Source organism: Lissotriton helveticus, chromosome 7 (genome assembly GCF_964261635.1).
Source record: "Lissotriton helveticus chromosome 7, aLisHel1.1, whole genome shotgun sequence".
Classification (NCBI taxonomy): domain Eukaryota; kingdom Metazoa; phylum Chordata; class Amphibia; order Caudata; family Salamandridae; genus Lissotriton; species Lissotriton helveticus.
Genome location: NC_136068.1, coordinates 1,701,720,369 through 1,701,741,136, shown reverse-complemented (window position 1 = coordinate 1,701,741,136; position 20,768 = coordinate 1,701,720,369). Strand labels below are relative to the sequence as shown.

Here is a 20,768-nt window from a genome sequence, read left to right as displayed (position 1 = left end):
CAACGAGGGTTTCCCCCAGCAATGCGGAGGTTCGTCAGGCGGAGCTACATTGCGTCTGGAGAGGCGCAAGGCGTCTCCTAGCAACGAGGGCTCCCTCACGCTCATCTATGAGGAAAGGAGCTGAACCTGAGGCCGAGGCGAAAGCGGCTTCACCAGATGTCAGCGCGGACCGCAGATCCCCCTTCACATCCTAAGGTAACCGGTAACGGGAGTTTGCACATGGGGGAGATTATGATCACACGCGCTACCGGCGGGCCTGCCTTCTCTTTACAGGTCGCTCTGTTGCTACTTACGTGTCAGTGGCGTAAGAAAACTTGAGGGGGCCCCCCTGCAAAGTACCTGGAGGGGTCCCCTCTGACCACCCTCAGGAGCTTGGGGAGCCCGGCATTGTGGGGGCTGCGGGGGCCTTTGTTACACCACCTGGGGGGAGATCCATATTCAAGACTTCTTCCGGACTTTAGCCCAATAGCTCCCCTCGCTTTCCTGTTTATAATTCAGTTCACATCTGGTTGCCAGACCCATAGGAGACCGGAGTAGGTATGAAGGTCTCTTGAAGAAGCTTACATCCTATTCTTATATCAGAGATTTGAGGGTAATGTGTGATGCACTTCGAGAGCTCAAAGAAATATTACTCTCCTTACAGAGGAGGGACAATACAATTGGTAATGCCCCCAGACTTTTGGTTAGTCAAGTACGTATATTTAGAGCAATGGAGGACTCACCAGGGGAGTTTGCTTCTGCGGCTCAGAGAACAGTTGACGAGGGCAAATTCAAGAATGTTCTTCTTTTCAATGGTAGAAGTAACTCTGGTGCCCTTAATCCAAATCAGTTTTACCAAAGTCTGCCTGTAAATATCAATAAACTATGTGCCCCGGGTTCTGAGAAAGAACTTATAGCTAGCTTCAGTGTGCTAGATGTAGACAACTTGCCTTCTGGTGATGAATGCAAGGTGAAACAGAGATCCAGAAACTGTGTTAAGAGTTTCAGCTGCCAGCAAAAGATACTATCCAAGCTTTTAAACTTTTCAAAGATTTTGGTGGAAAGAAAACCCCTGAAGCATTAAAAAAGTTAGTAGTTTGCATAGAAACCCTGCCAGCAAGTAATGCGGATTGCGAGAGAGGTTTCAGCGCAAATAACTTAATTACTAGTCCAACAAGGGCCTCTCTTCTTGTAGAGACCATTTCTTCATGCTTATGGGTAAAACTCAATGGTCCTCCATTTGACGCAAAGCTGTATGTAAGGAGTTGGCTGGCAAAAGGTAGAAGGTCTGCTGAAGAAAATTGTTGTGAGAAACCACAGCAAAATAGACACAGTGAATATCTTCAAGGGTTTTGGGAAATCCTGCAATAGATATCTAAGTAATGTAAATAATTTTTACACGTTTTTTTAAAGTGGTATTTTACGGCTTATACTTAATAAATATATTTTTTTGACTATTTTATTATCCTTTGCTGGATGCGACTTCATGATTTTCTTAAGCACACAATGCTAGTTTTCTTGATTTAGACCACGCCCCTATTTGGATAGGCCAGACCCTTTTAAGAATTTTGCCACGCCCCTTTTAGAGCACCCCCCAGTTTTTTTCCCCACTTAAAGCCATGTCCAGAATAGCAAGTGAACATGCAAGCGGAACAGCTCTTCTTCTGGGCATGTGTGGATATGTACTGTGCAAGTTGTGTTCTCCAGATGGAAAAAGGAATTTGTAACGTTGTGGTGGCATAAGTGAGCATGTGTGTGTAGCCACGTGGTGCACTCAGACTGACTAGAATGGATAAATGACAACAGGCCCGATTCATGCAGGAGACTCCCGAGGTATCCGTTTGCCCAGGTTTTTTTCCCGAACTCTCTCTCGCTTATCACATTCAAGGCCGGTCGAGAAGGCTTACAAGTTCCAAAACCAAGGAAGCTGCAGCGATGGTTGGACAGCTCCCACATTGCCTGTTTTGTTTGCGTTTTGTATGTGTGATGCATAGTCTGAATCTGCAGTACTCTATATACGGGACCATACTATCTGTCTTCTCTTTTTCCCACTGGTCTGTTTTCTGTCCTTTTCCTCTTCTATCACTCGCCTAAGAGTAAACCAGACCACCGCAAGTGATTTATACGACTGTTTGTACCACTCATAAAACTCCAATAAAAACTTTATTAAAAAAAAAAAGAAATGTTGACATGTATCAGAATGTGTCCTCTGTACTCAAGGCCACTGGAATTATGCGATTCTGCGGTTGAGGAATGTTTCGCATAATTAAGGATTTGCTGATTTTGCCACAAAATCTGCAATTAAAAAAAATGTTTCTAACTCAAGCAACCAAAAGTTAGTAATGTGGGAATATGTGTTCGCCGCATGTTGGAAGAGCCTTTGTAAAGGTTAACAGGTAATTTTTCAGTTGCTTATTTATGCATTTGGTTGTTAGACTTCAACTGGGGTGAAATATTTGCTCACACCGTATTACTGTGTACAAAAATTACAAAAAAATGAAGCAATACTATTAAAAAATGTGCCTCATTATGCTGCATATTTTGGCTTTTCTTTTTGAATAATTTCGCCAAAACTGCTGCATTATTCAGTGCTGTCTTGCCACACAATTTCAGTGGCCCTGTTTACTAGACTATGGAATGGAAAGTTAATCACGGTTAGGGAGCTGATTGGGGAAAACAGCGGTTGCACATATGAGCATACGTTCACCGTTTAATGTTTATAGAACGCGTTCAAGGAATTCGCCGCTTGCTGACAGAGTTGGTCTTATCCAGAGTGCAAGTTTTATTTCCCTACAAATTCTATTAACTCTTGTAAGACCCCACCATTAATGGGAAACTACAAGTCCAAGCACGCATAATGCTGTGGGTTCAAAAACCAGGGCTGGCTGAAAGTCGCACAGCACTCATGATCTGGTGTCACTTGACAACTATGAATGCAGCCCGACACACTCTGCCCCATTCATAGAAACAGGTTAAAGGCATGCTTAAAAGGACACTTCTCTGCACTTCTCCACTTTAATCAGTGAAACCGAGCATCTGTGACATGAATCACTAGCAGTGGCAGCTCTGTGAGGTACCTGCATAAACTGCTTTGATATATAAATACACAATAAGGGCCCGATTATGATGGCGGACGGACCTGAGTCCGTCCGCCACCCCAGAGTAGGAGGGACCGTCCACACGGTCAGCGGCGGTCCCTCCGTATAAATTAGGATGTGACCGCCACCCTGGCGGTCACATCTTGTATTTTTAACATTGCGGCTGGTGCTGCTTGAAGCAGCACCCGCCGCAATGTTAAAAATGAAAGTTGTGCATTTGCATGCACAAAGCGGCAGGCACCGCGCTTTGCCTGCCGCTTTGTGCATGCAAATGCAGGGGGGTACCATAGGTACCCCCATGTGCACCCCCATACCCCCTTCACCCCTGGGGGCCCGCAACGGGCCCCCAAACAAAAATCCGTATGCCGGCGCAAATGCCGCTGTGTAAATGCATAGTACTCCAGACATCCTAATATGGCTGGCGGTGTCTGGTAGACACCGCCAGCCATGTTAGTGCTTTCCCGCCGTGGACGGGAGGCGACCGCGGCGGAAAAGCTGCGGACGGAAAAAAGCTCCCCCAGCCATCCTAATCTGGGGGGGATCTTTTTCAGGAGGATGCGGGAAAACCGATATCATAATCGGCCCCTAAGTTAGCCAACAAATCCTGGGCAATGCAGGACACCAGCCTTGAGACAACACACCCCGGCTTAATGATGCTTGCTCAACGGAGAGCCCTCGTATGTGGAGAAATATGGCATGCATGCAGCCGGACCACACACAAGAGGTAACATAACAACACCATTCATGCCCACGCCGCACATAAATCAGCAGGCCTGCTCTTTAAAGCTTCCCCCGAGCTAAAAAAAAAAATGCGGAGCACCGAACGCCGGCCAAGTACTGAAGGAAGCTGAACAAAGACCGTAGCACCAGCAAAATCTGTTCAGAAATGCCAGCCAGAGGGAGGCGTATTTGGATGGCAATTTATTTTGCCCAGTCTGTTTGCAAGAGTCGAAGGCCTCAAGTTGCACAAATGAGTGTGGCTCAAATCCCGTTGTTCAAAAAAAGATTTTTTTTAAAAATGAAGGCCAAAGTCTGTCTACCTCATTCAGGCTGGCCAGAAACTGAAAGGCCGCAAACTCTCTTTGTGATGTAGTTGCACTTATGTACCCCTGACAAGGCAACAGAATATACAAGCAGAGGGGTAAAGTGCTACACTGTGGGCGAGTGGTTGGTTGATACAATGTTGAACTGTGTTGTCAGGGATGTATCTTGGTCAGTAAGAGTGGAGGGGTAGGAGCTTCAAATCTAACAATCAGTTTGCCATGTAACGTTAAATAACACTATACGACTACAGACTAAATTTGAAGATGAATGTTCAGCTCGGTCACCATCTGCACACGCCCAGTCCAATTGTGCCAACGTTCCATGGTAACCAAGGTGGAAAAAGTACATTTACGGGTATGACCTGCCACATGCAGACCTGTTTCATCTGTGGATTCTCACAGAGCAGAGGTGATCTAAACATACCGTTCTCAAAGAGGGCCCCAAGGGGAAGCCAACCTCTCAGAGCAGAGAAACCAAACCGGGAATCTAGAGTTACCCATTATCACCCCCAGATAGAGACCTCGGGGATATCAGGTGTCTCTCATTGTGAGGGACACATTTTGAGAGCGGGTTGATTTCAGCCACATCCGTATTAATGTCACACCTGCTGGGCATGGCTACAACCAATGTCTATATGCTGTATAAGGCTTGACTGTTGAGAGCGGCTCCTACGGACTTCTCCTTTCGTGTAGTGATGAGGTATACATAGTTGGTAACTCCTTACTCTGTCAGGCTCCACAACGGATGCCTAACTGTCGACAGTATATCGTTCTTAGAATCCCTTGGCATCTCCTCGGTGCCACTCCCACTGACACAGGAGGTATATGAACAGAGAAGAAGGACAAGGGTGCTACAACATGTGGGAAATAAGACACATTAAATGGTTAACTAATGGATTGGTGTACAAAACTACAATCAGAGTTGTGCTCCACAGCTTCCTTCAGCTATTCATCTTACCTACCTTAGTGAACTGTGGTGGTGTTCTGTTAATGTTGCATTTATTGTGATTGTTTTATTGTTTAACTAATGCCTGTTGATATGTTATTGATGTCAACATCTCTTTGACATTACTTCCCATGATGTCATCAAGCATGCTCATTACCTTTCACTATTACGAATTCTGAAGACTTGTGAGCAATGTACATGGAAGCACACTGTGCCATTCTCCCTCAGAAACAGGTACCAGAGATCAACATGTGAAGCACTACAAAGCCTCGCCACGGGTCTTAAACACTATATAAACATGCCTGTCAAGTATCATGCATTGTGTGTGACACTAACGCATTTCAGTGTGGTGATCCGCATCACCGCACTGAAATGCATTGTCACGCATTTTTAATCATGCCAGTCTGAAACTGGGTGCCTGTAGCATATCCTGTGCCCCGGCTCTGCTGCGTCCCACAAACGTGCGTTGCCAGCAGTGCTCTGGCTCAGTAAGTAAATAGTTAAATACTGACTGCTCAGCTCGGGAGTCGGAGCGCTACAATGTTACAATCTGCCTCGCTGAATTTCATTTCCTGCGCGGCGCGGCGCGGCTTTCTGACGCCACTGACTCGCACTCATCAGACCCGGGGCGGCCGGGGCCTGGCACCAGCAGTGATTGCTACTGGCAGCTGTGCGGCACCGTGGAGACCCCGAGCTTGGACCTCGGGCCTCGTCACGTCCTGGAGGAGCCAAGACGAAGTGAGGTAAGGTCAGAGAAACGGCGGGGTATTCAATAGTCGGCGAGTTCTGGTCGTGGTTCTAAGCTGAGCTGTCTCCCAATAAAATCCGCGTTGGACCGGCAAGAGTCGGCCAGCATGGAGTGACTTGAGTAGTCACTCACATGAGTTGAGAGTTTTATGGCCGCCATCAACATCGGTGGTGATGATCACCGAGGCGCAAACTAAGAAGTGCGGGCGGCTACAGTTAAATTAAACTCGTGGCAGGCTCGCAGCATGACAAAGTTGTGCAATGGTTATTTATGAAACATGCAACAGGCCCGACCAGCGGCTGAGCTAAGACCCCCCGCACAGACCCGGCAGCCATTGGCGTTGCAGCCACACCATCATGCCCTGGCCGGTGTTTGCTATGGCGGGAGTCTTTAGGCAAGGTGCGGCGATCCCACCTGCACCAGTCAGCCAAAGACCGGGCCAGAGAGACAGGCTCACGAGTCAGGGTCACCGAGGCAGCGCCGGGGGAGGGGGGGGCAGTCTGCAGCTGCCGTGAATAGATTGTTATTAAAGTTTTTAGCGGTCAGTGTAATATTGGCTACTTCCGATTTTTATTTCCTCCAGCTGCCTGTGCCCCAGCCCGGGGCCCTCACTAAGTGTTGTTGTCGTCACGCCTGGCAATTTTAGAACTCTGCACTGAGTCCAGAGAGAGGCTGAGCTGGCGGTGTTTAGTGCAGGCGCTTTTCACATTGGCAGAGCTGTGCCACCGTGACCAGTTTTTTTTCATTGAGAGCTCCTCACCAGCGTCGTGACTGCGGGCAGAATAACTTCGCCACTGGATGAGCCAGTGAGTGTAACAGACATAAACACTGTTCTTAAGGACATCGGCACCTGCATTATTATTTTCCCCCCCACCTAGGTGCACTATTGTTGTGACTTTACTAGAGACAGAAGTATTTATTATACATTTAACGCTACCACAGTGATTTTGGACTGTTGAAAGCACTTGACAGTACCAATGATGCACTGCATATTCCTCCCAAAAACTAAGATCAGTTTACAAGTGCACTAAGTTAGTGCCCTTTCATTTCTGTGATTTCGGGCAGTTTTAAGATTTTCTCAGTTTCTTGTTGCTGAAATGGGTGTCATTTCTTATGTTTATAAATTTCCCTCGTCATTACTGCTTGATTTTGCTCGGCGAGAAAAGGGTCACTCATAGTGGTTGAAATGTCACTCATAATTACACTGAAATTCTAAAAATGTCACACATAATTAGCAATCTGAAACCTTGGCAGCTATGTATAAATCCAGTTGAAGTTGCAGTATTATACAACACAATGTAGAGCAAAGGCAAAACAACAATTTTACTTTTGTTATTTTTATTAATGTAGATGTTTTTAGAGGAAAGTATCCCTTTTGCTCGCCTGGCTAGCTGGACGCCTTTCCTCATTGCGGGTTTGTACCCCGCGATGCTTCCCATTGAATGGGGGGTATAGGCGCCCACTTGGCGCTGCCAGCGGGGGCGTAGGGGGGAGCGGGCACGGGCATTTTCCTGCTTCTGGGGCGCTTCCGGGCGCCCAGAACCGGTTCTCTTCCGGGGGCTCGGCGCTGGTTATGGCGCCAGCCTTTGAAGCCCCCTGCGGGGACGGCCTTTGGGAGTTACACTGCACATGCGCCAGCCTTTTTTAAAATCATGTGATGCTTGTTTGCATGTTACTTTCACGACATTACAGGTTGCCTCTCGTGCAAGAAACAACCTGATTCTGTGAACAGATAGGACGAATAAAATACAGGTGATTAAAAAGTGGTTGTTATCACACCCTTTCTGTCCATCTCAAGTCTCAGAGAGTTGATAGCTCTGCACTGCAGCTACTACACAGGTTCCTGGGAGCCGCGTCTGAGTGCCCAAGGACATGCTGGAAGTCCCTCTTGTTGGCTCCTGCCCTACAGGCTTACACTGCCCTCCTGCAGTTTTGTTGTGTGTTCTGTTGCAAATAGCAGGGTGTTGCCAGCCTCAGTGTGTTGGCAACAGTTGTACATACTGATGTACATTTTCGCAAATGATGCCCCCGGTGAGCACAACTGATGGTGTCTGCCATCCTGGCACACTTTCCTCATCACACAGGTATGACTTCTCAGTATCGGCCCAACGACATTGCATACACGCACACCAGTTTTTGCCCTCCAGCACGTGAACGGTTTTCTTTCTGTCCTATCCAGTGCTTTAAACGGGCCACAACATTTGAACAAACAGACAAGCGCTTCCTGTGATTACAGGACATCCAACTCGACTCCTGCCTGCGTTTATGGCTTTCATACCCCGTTCGAGCAGAAATGTCAGCCTGTCATAAAACTGCAAGTACTTCTCAATGCAGTGCTATGTTAAAGAACAGTAGATGTGGAAGCACCCAAGATAATATGATGCATGGCTAAATACTTTATAAGGTCCCAAAGGCGAGACCAATTGCTTTGCAAATGCTTGTTTCCTAATGGTTTGTGTGGGAAATGTTCCCCCGGTGGCACGCACTCTGTCTTTCTATCTATATTGTCTTGCTTTCTAGAACTGCTTTCGAAGCCCACATAATTGGTTTTTTCATTAGAGAGGAGAGATGATAACGGAGTACTGCGAAAGGTAATGCTTCGAAGTGTTGGATGACTTCATGAGTGGCCTTCTAAGCACTGTATAGAAACCACACCGAGTTGAAGCCAGATCTCTTGAAAATAAATCCACTAAATAGAGACTTCAACACCTCTATAGCTTTTGAGAAACTAAGAAATCTGTTAGAGAACTGTGTTCCTGGGCCTGAGGCCTGCCTGGGAGGTTAGATTTAGGATGGGAGTAGAGAATGAAACTTCGCTTTACAAAGTAATTTCATAAAGACTGATTATGAGCTACCTCTGGATCTACGGCTCACCTCCAACTACATACTGTTTCGAAAAAAACGAAAAACTCATCTGTTCCCCAAGTATTAACTCCAACTCTGGCAGCCGTACCAGGATACTCGCTACCAGCGCCTTGATATCCCTCGGGATGAGTGCAGCGCTTAATCAATAAATAAATAAATAAAATAAATAACCACTCATCTTTTTGGAAAGAATGATAGGGACCTAGGTATCAATAGTGCAGCAGCTGCAGAGGCACCAGGGACCAGAGGTCTGTGGAGCCGACTGCACACCAATTATAGATGTTAATATTATAGTATCAGCAGCCCATGTGATGGGGAGCATTTATTTCTTGCATTGGGTCCTATGACACCTTTATACACCACAAACAGCTTAAGCACCGAATGTAGTGCAGGCATCATCTTTCTGGCCAGATTGTATAAGCTGTAGCATAACTTAAGTTCTAAACTGCGCATCTTGCTCTTTCTTACAGACCCTTGCAAATCTGTGAGATGTCGAACAAAGGAGACCTGTAAGAACAAAGATGGAAACCCAGTATGTGTGCCAGACTATTCAGGCACCTGCTGGGCCTGGGGAGATCCTCACTACCGTACCTGTGATGGGTACAACTATAACTTCCAGGGCACATGCTCCTACACCATTTCTAAGTACTGCGGCACCGACCCAACGCTCGTCCCCTTCACTATCGATGAGAAGAACGACAACCGAGGGAACCAAGTGGTTTCCTATGTGCGATTGGTTAACATCTATGTGTACGGCTACAAGATATCCATCTACAAGGGTGAAATTGGAAAAATAAGGGTGAGTGATCTAAAAATAGGCCACATTTATAATTGTGTAGAATGCTGGCTATTGTGAAATTTCTTTCTGATTGGGTATACTTCTGTTATATTCTTATGTGGTGTAAATAGAACATTGGGACATGAGTGTTTAATGTGTGACAGGGCTCTTCTATATAAGCAGATCTGTCATCTTAACAAGTTGTCTATTGTGACTTTTTATTGGGCAATACACTTACAGTAGACATCTGATCTTGCCCTTAAATTATCCACTCACATTAGAGGCGTTACATAGGAACAGCACAGGTAGGCAACATAACTAATGAAGGCCAACTTCCAACTCAGTCTCTAGGTTAAACATACACATACCATGCACAAGCATGATGCTCGCCTACTCAAGAACTACATCCACACCATGAACTGTGCATCCACTCTAAGGGGCATATTATTAAGAAGGGCGTTAAAATGATCGCTGTTTTAGCGGTAGAAAACGGCCGCTCTCCATTGTAGGCATACCCACTAGTTCCAGCCACACTGTAATCAATATCAAAAACACCATATTAATGTCACAAAGAAGCATTCAAGATAAAATATACCCCAATATAAAATATTTTAACTTCGAAGCACCCATTATCTTTAAAACACATCCTTGTGACATAATGATCATTTCCATTCCTTCTAAATGGACCACAACTCCTTAAATTTCTTCTAATATCTCAAGACCCCAACCTCAAACTGCTGTCAAAAGTATTCCTGTTACATTTCTGACATTTTCACTCACCTCTTGCTCCCCTAGGTCTAAAAAACAAATTGAGCTCCCTTTCTGCTTCCACACAAACATCTCCCTTCTTCTAAGATGTTGAAGGTTAATTAGGAACATTTCTACAACTTAGTTCTCTTCATAAATGCAATACCTTGCCATCTTCTACCCATACTAGTCTTGACAAAACATATACTAACCTGATAGAATCAGGCCAAATTGTATTCTGTGCCATCTAGCAAACATCAGTGTTCACCTCCTCGCAGTTTGATTCTTTGTTGCACGCGTACTGTTCTCCCTGTAACACTTCTTTAACCTTTCCTTTAGATTGTTACACATAACCATCTGCTCTCCATCGCATATCTTCCTCATCTACCTAGGAACCAACTTGATTTTTAGCTTATAACCTCTCAGTAAGTTGCATAGTATAATAGTAGTAAGATGATGTGTATGGTATTCACTGAACAATTAGCACTCTAGCTTTTTCAACTTTTATTTCACTGCTCCTGGTAATATTTAAATTCGTCCCAGGCACAGCAAGAACTGACATAGGGTAAGGCATCTCTCGTCACCATCTTTCTTCAAAAGCTATGTCTTTTAGACATCTGGTAGAATGCTTTGGGGGGGCATACCAATTGTGTTGTTTAATTAGTACAGATTTTTTAACAATGTTTTAATATTAAGAAGCAGCCATTTCATAGGCTTCCTTCACAGAGCAGTTAGCATTCAAGCTTTATGGACCATTGTTTTACTGCTCCTGGCATTATTTAAGTGCGGCAGTGGCATGGACTCATCACTGGTGCGCCAAAGGCAAGCCCGTCTGCGCCTCTCCACACCCAAATGGGCCCAGGTGCCACAAATGCTGCGTCTTTTAAGCCACATAAAGTTGTATTTCAACTAGTTAGCTAAAATGTTTTGCTGATCTACTCAAGAGGTATGTCACTCATCTACAGAGCTCACTTATGGTACCATGAGGTGTAACTACTGTAACTTTCAGATCCCTCCTTGTGATAATACTCCAAGATCGGGTCTACATCTAGATGTTCCCAACCTTAACATCCCCATAGTGTTGGCCCCTGATTCATCCAACTCTAAACTCACTTATCTTTACTTTTATAACATTAATTGCCGCTCTTTGGCCAAACATCAGTTAGCCATTTTCAAATTTCTTCTAGACAACCTGGCTGATGCAGTGTTTTCAACAGAAACTTGGCTTCATCAAGCCTCTACCCTAGATATCATTGTGGCACACTTCACCCCCATTCTATGGTATGGTTACACTGCATCGTGTGGTTAAGAGAGGGGGTGGCATTGCTATTGTTTTTAAAAAGCACCATAATGTAAGACGCAAGATATCTCCATCCCAGATTGTGAGGCCTTATTTTTCACTCTCTGCCTCTCCCATAATTTCATTCTGTTCGGTGCCATAATTTATCGCACCCCTGGGCTACGCCGGCAATTCAATGAATCAATCAACCAATCAATCAATGCTGGTGAGGCGCTTTTCTTGATGCGGTGCAAAAGGACAGCTACAGCGGCGACATCCAAGATGCGACCGCAGCAGCAGCGATGGCGGCACGCTTCACCTTCGTTGCGAAACGCTTCTCTCGATGCGGTGCACTATGACAGCTACAGGGGAGACATCCAAGATGCGACCGCAGCAGGATCGACGGTGACACGCTTCCTCTTCGTTGCGAGACTCTTCTCTCGATGCGGTGCAATACGACAGCTACAGCGGCGACATCCATGATGCGACTCCAGCAGTAGCGAGGGTGAAACGCTTCTTCCAGTTGAGTCGCGCTTCCAGCTCCTTGCGACATGCAGTCCCTCAGAAGGCCCAAAACAGACACAGGCACTTCCCAAGGAACTCTGGGGAGCTGGGTGTTAAAGTCTGTTGTTCCTGAGACTTCAGCAGGAGGCAAGCTCTGTTCAAAGCCCTTGGAGATCCTAACAAGTTGATGAAAGTACACAAAATCCCTTTCTCCTCTCCTCAGCACACATGCAAACACTGCAGGCCAATACCCAAGCAGCACTTCAGCTAAGGGATAGTCTCTCCTCAGTTTCTTAGAACAGAAACATCAGATGCTCCACAGGAGGTGGAGCCAGCATTGTGGCGGAAAGGCACAGTCCTGGAGCACTGTTGACATGACTCCTTCTCTCCTTTCACAGTGCAGGGAAGAGACATCAGACGCACCACTAGAGGTGGAGCCAGCAATGTGGAGGGAAGGCACATCCCTATTCAGGTCGAGGTGCAACTCCTCCCACCCATCTAGATGCAGATCTCTCTATTCACCACTGTGCTGACTCATCCTGTCTCCTGGAATCCCCCAGCCCTGTCACTCAAACTCTAGACAAGGAATAAACAACCTTGTAGAGGCAGGCTTGGATAGTTAGACAAGAAAATACCTACTTTCTAAAAGTGGTATTTTCAAACACAGAATATGAAAATCAACTTCACTAAAAGATGTATTTTATCATTCTGAGTTTAGGCATACTAAACTCGAATTTCTGCCGTCTTCCTTGAGTCAGTTAGGATTATAAGATGTAATAATCTAACAGCCCATTCTGGCCTATGGAGAACAGGTAACCTTTCAATAGTGAAAAACGAAAATGGCTGTAGTTCACTATTAGGACATTCCACACACATAAGGGATTGTCCTACCTTATACTTACAATGCACCCTGACCGTGGGCCTACCATAGGGGTGTATGATATGAAGAAAAGGGAAGGTTTAGGGAGTGGCAAATGGGTGCACCTGCTCCATCAACATGGCAGTACCAGACTGCACACAGGCTCTGCAATGGCAAGCCTTAGACACACGTGTACGGGCTGCTTCTCTGGGTGGCACAACCGGTGCTGTAAACCCACTAGCAACATTTGGATTACCAGCCCTGTCAGACCCTAGTACGGAGCACTCCTGGTGCATGGCACTAGGGTCTGACAGGTAAACCAAACCATCCAATCATAGAATCACTAATTCATACATTAATTTATAATAGGGTGATCATATGCACTTTAGCACTGATCAGCAGTGGTAAAGTGCCCAGAGTCATAAAACCAACAAAAACAAGTCAGACAAAATACAGGAGGAAGGCAAAAAGTTCAGGGATGACGCTGCAAAAAGGGCCAAGTCCAACATCAGTTCATCAATCTTGGGTGCCTGGCGGATGCGGTTTGGTAGGGTAATTGTGAGTTGTTTTACCCAGTATAGCACAGGGTAAAGGCCAGAAAAATAAAAAGGATATTGAAAAATCAAGGAGAAAAGTTAAACTTTATAATTAATGAGGAGTGCAACAAGAATACTTTCAGAGGCGGCATGGCTAAATCATGTCTTTCTCCAGCAGTTACCTTCAACAACAGGAGCAGGCCCCCCACCCAACCTCCACTTAGCTTTGAATTTGAGCCAGACAGCACTGAGCCCACATACACACACAGCACCATAGGCTTTTCCAAATTAGGTAACAAAATCAAGCGCACCACTGTTAATCACACCACACTCGCCTCCACCACTACAAAGACATGTAGGTCTGGTGTTGTTGTTTAACTTTTAGGCCACTTCACGCCCCATGGTATTCCATCAACCATCTCTGATCCTACTGACTCAGACTGCGAGTGTGGTATGGTCATGGTATCCAACTCTGTACCAAAAGTGTACTGAGTGAGTCCAGACTCATCCAGACTCAAAATACAATGGATCGGCCTGCAGTAGTACAATTTTGTTATTGAACAACAAGAAGGGAAAGATTGCCGAGAGTCACTTTTTTGTGTGTGGAATACTAGTAGACATCATGCACAACAAACACCAATCACTCAGCATGCAATGCATGGCATCATTTGCCTGTTCTTCCAGGGCTTTCTCTCTAGGCTCGGAAAGGATAGATATATAGTCAGGTTTGGAAATGAGGCAGGCACACATTTCACATTTGTTGTATGTATTCTCCATCCAGAGTAAGACGGGGGTGATGGATTTGTTGTGATTTGAACCAGAAAGACAGTGACACACACAAATAATAAAGTAAATCATATTCCTTAGCTATATCTTTCTTGGGGGCTTTTTTGGGGGTGTCAAAGGAAGAAAGAAAGTAACTCAAAAGCCTAGTTGTCAGGGAAGTAGAGCTCATCCTCAAACACTACTTCTTTGACCTGAGTCACCATCATCATCTTAGAATGGCACCAGAAGCACTGAAAACACACTCAGCAGAGACACTTGCGACAGGATAAGCCAGATAGTTTATCGCCAGTCTGCTGAGCACAGGCCATTGGCACTTTTTCCCATACCAATAAAGCAATGGGTTTTGATTAAAGTAGACCTCTGTTGGGTCATTCAGATAGGCCTGGATTATCTGCTCAATGCTAACAGGTGCTCAGCTTTGCTCTGCCTCTTTTGCCTTTGCTTCAGCACTGGAGTTAAGCGCTGCCTGTAGAAACCATACCTGTGCCGATTTTGGGGATGATGCTCCTGTTCTTGTTGTTGTTGAAGTTATTCTTGGTGTCGTTGATTGTTGTGGCTGCTGGCTAACTGCACTGCCCTCAGGCTCGGAAGTTGAACTTGAAGGCTGCCTTCCAGTATTTGTTGTGCCCTGGAGGAGCAGATCTCTAGTTCCTGGCTGTTCTTTTTCTAGCTGAATGGCTTGCATAGCTATCTAAGTTTGGTAGCTGGCAACAGCCCGTCTGAAAAAGAAATGAAAGTGTGCAGTAATGGTTTGTTCCGTGGATCAATAATTGTGGCACAAATGTAATGGTTGGATGACACAATGCCTCTTTGCACCCTTGTATTTTCAGATAAGCAAAGAGTTAAGCTCTCCACCAACTCATATGCTTCTTTTTTCTTCCACACCTGCATACATTGCAGACACCCCCTTCGGTGGTTCCTGTAGCATATGCAACAATGGGATTGCTTGGCCCTTAGTACAGTCCTCTTTGCTGACTTCACGTGTGAAGACCTCGAAAGGAAGCACCATCTCTGTCAGGCATTTAACTAGGCCCCATTATTCCATCTCAATGATCATGCCTTTCACAGTAGCAAGCCCTCTTTGCATGACATATTCATTGACTGGTCTATACTGCACAAACATTCAAGCATGTAATAGGTTGAGTTTCAACGTGTTGGCACCTCCTAGATGAGTGCTTTAACTGGCATTCTATTATCACCATGAATGATCCTCAGCTGCTTCCAGGCTCTAAAAAAATGGCTGAAATGTGTACAGATTCTTCTGCAGGTGGTCAGTAAGTTGCTAACTTGGTCTTCTTTTTTCAAAAAGTCTTGAAAAATGATGTTAATGCAATCGCCAAACACAGGATCCTGAAATACCACCATCTGCCGTGGCCTTAACTATATCACTGCCATTGTCCATGGCAACAAAAGCAATGTTAAGCACTCTTGGTTGCAGCCATTGAAAGACCTTGTTGTCAAAGTCTTTCAAAATGTTTGCAGCAGTATGAGATTTCTCCATGGCGAACATGGCTACAGTTGCATGTTTCCAAGCGGTATTAAAAATCTCAGCAGTGTCAATACCGGCAGATATCTTTTCTCTAACCCCCAAAAAGAGGTCCGGCGTGCAGTGATGCACATGTAATCAGTGGCTTGGCAACTGGTCCACATGTCTGTTGTCAGGTGGATAGTGTGAACAGCATTCAGCTGCGGAGCTTGTCCAAGCGATTCTAGCAAACCGCGAAACCCACCCCTTCCACAAAAAAAAAAGAGCAGGTCCAATGCTAACATTTTGACCAGCTTCACGTTGTACAAGCTTGCTGTTGGATGGTTGCATTCAAACTTCCCCTCCAACCTAAACATGCTGAGAATAGTAGCATGGATTTTTTCTTTTCTGGCACCACTGATGCAGGTGACTTCTTGACACCAGATGTTAGTCTCAATGTGTGTTTTTACGTTGTGGTACTCTCTTGCCAAGGATCCCTTGGTGTCTCAGCCTGACTCTTGTGCCACTGCGATGTTGCTGATGATGATGTGGGTGGTACCGCTGCACTGCTGGGAACAGGGATGCGCCGTGTACCAGAGAACATGTCTCCCTCTTGTTCACCTTCCACCGTGATTGGATATTCTTCATCCCCTCTAACACCAACCCCTGCAGTTTTTTGGCTGCTAAGGTGCGCCTCCCACTGGATCAAATGGTGTTTTCACACATGGGTGGTTTGGCCTCCAGTATCATAGCTTGTACCAAGCTTACCCCAACTAACACTTGCTCCACAATGGAGCCTATAGCAATTGTTACCTCCTTCCTGCTAACCAAAAAGTAGTCCCAATCTGGGGAGGTCAACTTTCTGAAGCTGCTGGTACTACTTGCAATGTCGGATAAAACGGTAGGTGGGCGTGAAGTTTGACTCTCTGCAGTACCTATTTCTACTAAGGTGGTTGTTGTGGTGGATGTAGGTCACTGCCAGGACTCATATATGGCAGCTGTAGGTGGTGTGGGTGGTATCTGTGTAGGTGGTATCCCTGCCACATCCCTCACAGCAATTTGGGATAGGGTAATGTCGGTCTCCACAGGTGCGGGGCTAATGTCAATGATGACTGGCTTGATCTCATCATCCTCCTCTTCTTCATCTACCTCCATAATTCTAAGGCTCTCTGGAACATTCCTTTTCCCTAGCTTTGTCTCGTGGCGTGTCTCCCTCTCAGATTGAGGTGGGATCCAAGTGGTGTCTAGATCATTAGAAGGGGGGTTGGCAGAATAATTTGATGAACTAACCCTCCTTTTCCTTGCTGGGGATCTAGAAGACAATGGATCTTCTGAAAGAGTGGCTTGCTCTTCTTCTTCTTCAGCAGTAAGCTTGATCTCCCGAACTGCCCCTACTTCGGGAGGAACAACTACTATTGGGGTTGTTTGCGACTGTTGTTGCCACTTATCTGAGTTTCCTGCATATTTGATTGGGTAGTACTTTGCAACAACGATTAGTCAATTTCAAAATCACTGCTGTTGGGCGTTCTGATTAGACTGGCTGCCTCTTCGACAGACATGGGCTTGGGACAAGGTTGGTGGGGTGGGTCGACTGATGCGGGGGTGCTGCTCCCAGCTTGCTCCCCAGACACCACTGCTGCAGGCACACTTTTTGGTTTCCCAAAAAAGGTCTTAGGCGACAAACCGGTGGTGGTAAGTGGCAGAGCGTTCTTCTTCTCACTGGTAACTTTCTTGGTACTGGACCTGGTACCTTTCTTTGCGGTCATCTTGAAGATGTCAGTTGCACGCAGTGGAACAAATTCAAGAGATGCCTGTCTGTGGTCACATGTCACGCGACGTCGTGCGCAGGCCTTCTGTCTGGCAGTACAATGGGTGATGTTGTCTCCTCCAAAAACAAAAATCCACAGGGCTAAACAGGTTTGCAAGTTACAACCAGACACATCCAACAAGTAACTTAACAACACTAAGTTAAACAACACACATGAAAAAAAACTTGGTGAAATAAATACCAAAAAAAAATATTTTGTATTTTAAATCCAATGCCATCCCTGCACTAAATGATGTTTAAATTCAACAGACACCACAGAAACAGTTTCATGCACCCATGAATAGATCCGGGCCTAGTATTGGTTTGAAAACTCACTGGCACACTAGGCCACATAGTGAAATAATTCAAATGAATATTGCAAGTTTATTAAAAACATGGAGAATATGTAGTGAACTATGCTACATTTTTTGCTGAATAAACGAAGAAAAAATTGCATGCAAAACAACAACCAGCAAGAAGACATGGCTACCACTAAGAAGGCATGCAGGCCTATGGCAAAAGGACACTGGCTGCCTTCACAAAATGGCCGCCAGCCACATGGCCAGGCCAAAACAACACGCAATAATAAGCCTACAAAGGGAAGAAAATGCAGGCCTATGGCAGAAGCACACTGGCTGCCTTCACGAAATGGCCGCCATCCACATGACTAGGCTACCACAACAAGAAGTAATAAGCCAAGAGGAACAAAGGAAAGACATGAGGGACTATTGCAAAAGCACACTATCTGCTTCCACAAAATGGCTACCAGCCTTCTCCAGAGTGCAGTCGCAGTAAATTCTGTGTTTTCGGGATCGCGTTCTTCGCAAAACCTCTGCCGGAAGTCCAATGGCACATCCTAATGTGTGTTCATGATTTCAAACTCTTGCGGGACCATGCGGCCACCTAACAAATTTCGTGGTGCTTTGGTACGGCTCAGGAAATCTCGTCAGCGATTGCAGGCACCCGGTAAGTCACTCTTGCGCACGCAAAAATGCATTTCGGGATCACAAACAAAAAGAAAAAACTCCAATCGGTTGCAGAGTGCAGTGTTTTTGGGCAGCTACGAGTTTTACGCGGAACGCAGAGTTGTCAAAACTCTGCAAGCTGAGCAGAGTTGTACGCTCAGGGTTACTCTGCCGCAGTTTTGAGCTGATTTCTTGAAGCACTAAAAAGCTGGTGCAACACTCTAGATCCTCTGTCAAATTCTCAATAGCTTTTAGGCCCATAATTAAATATTTGGGTCGTAAGGGGTCTTCTCACTTCCAGTGTAATTACCATTTCCCATATTGTTGCTGCTTGTCTGATCAGATAGGGGCGTTTCTGTCCCACCTATTAGATCCTATGTTGGGTGTGTTTCCGCAAATAATGCTTTCTCCCAGTTACCATTCAGGTCAAATTAGTGTGTTGCATGTTGTAATTGAGCCAGGTATTCCCAGACCCCCTCCTTTCTCCGCCAGTGTTATAAGTCCAAATATGTACAATGGAAAAGTCTTCGAGAATGCCACAGAGTCAACAAGTCCAGACATCACCCTCCCCATATTTAAGTCATATTCTGCAATAGGATCAACCATCACCTGGATGCTCAAATATTTGAAGTGTCCGGACTTCCATCTGATGGTGTTCACCTCTGTAAGACGCTCAGGGGCAGCCTCTCTCAAGCTCAACAAAGGGTATAATAGCAATGTATTTTTATTTACTAAAGCGTCACCAAAGCAAGTCATCTCAAGACACAGTATTGATACCGACTGTTGTGGGTCACTTAAATATACCAGTATGTCATATGCATAACACAATATCACATGGGCTGTATTCTGTATACATATACCGTATTCCAACATAGATTATAGATGTGCCGGTCTGCATGCCAGCGGTATGCACATTAACGCGAACAGCATCAGGTCAGCTGGCAACCTGGTCATGTTCCCCTTCTGAGAGATGAACCCCTGTGTATGGCACAAAGATAGCTACAAATCACAGGTGAGCGGTACATATTGGGTTTTAAAGCAAGTGGTGAAGAATAGGAGAGAATCAATCAATCAATCAGGGATTTGTGAGCGCGCTACTCACCCGGGAGGGTCTCAAAGCGCTGGGGGTAGGGTGATGCGCTGCTCCATTCAGCTGAAGAGCCAGGTCTTGAGGGTCTTCCTGAAGGTGCTCAGGGAGGGGGCGCATCTGATGTCTGCAGGTAGCTTAGTCCAGGTCTTGGCTGTGATGTGGGAGAACAATCTTCCGCCTGTTCTGGCTCTGTGGATCTGCAAGGTTTCAGCCAGTGTGAGGTTGGCTGATCGCAGTTTTCTTTTGGGAACGTGGAAGTATATTCTGTCATTGAGGTATATGGGTCCGTAGTTGTGTAGGCACTTGTAGGCATGAGTGAGGATTTTGAAGGTTACTCTTTTCTGGAGGTGATGGCATTGACCTGTCGGTTCATGGTGAGTGATGTGTCAAGTATGATGTCGAGGTTCTTGGAGTGGTCTGAGTACAGGCATGGCTACTTCCACCCGTTCCAAAAACCACCACGATTTCTTGGAAAAATCGGCTTAAGCGGTCAGGGACATCCCCTTGCTTTAATATTGATTTGTCCTAAAATTCATGGAGTTTTCAAAGAACTGCCATTCCCTTGGGGTTCTTTGATGACGTTATTATGCCCAACTTTACGTCAAACTAGGTACCTTCAAGGTATAAACATGCCTACACTTTCTCGAGCAAACACACGATGGTTCGGAGCAGCTCGACTATCTACTTGCCCGACGCAGCTCGCTATACCAAGTGCCGAGGAAAGCTGACCCTCCAGCTGATGCACTGATCGAGAATCTGTCCGTTCTCTTGCTGAGAATCCAGCTCCAGTGTTTCCAAGCTCCCATCGTGGGGTGTTGGGAAATCAAGTCCGGATACAGAGATACCAGACCTCCTTCATTCTAAACCAAGGTACGGAGCTGGTTAGACCATAAAGAGAAATCTTGGATAGATTCTTGGCAAAGAAATGTAACCTATGCTACACCACACTTACTTCTTCCCTTGTACTAGACCTAGGTTAGGTACATCGGGGTAGACATATTTTAGAAGCACCAGTTGAGTACTTTTAGCCTTTGTTATTTATGTATGTATTTATCTATGGTTTAGAAACCATACAATGCGTTTATAGTATTATTTTATAATACTCTTCTTGCTGTACGCATTATACTTTGCAGCCAGTATTACAATTGTAGCAGTTCATTTCTTTTGCATGAAGACTGTTCAATAAATCCTTTAATTGAAAATGCCCGTCTGTCTATTTCTCTGCACCTCTGATGGAACGAAGCATGCACGATTGACTGAGTAAAATATCTAT

The 20,768-nt window shown here is 45.5% G+C and overlaps 1 pseudogene; it reads left to right on the top strand.

The window, feature by feature from the left end:
• The window catches only part of LOC144769647 (IgGFc-binding protein-like), a 1,000,379-nt pseudogene that overhangs the window by 695,221 nt on the left and 284,390 nt on the right, over positions 1 to 20,768 (top strand).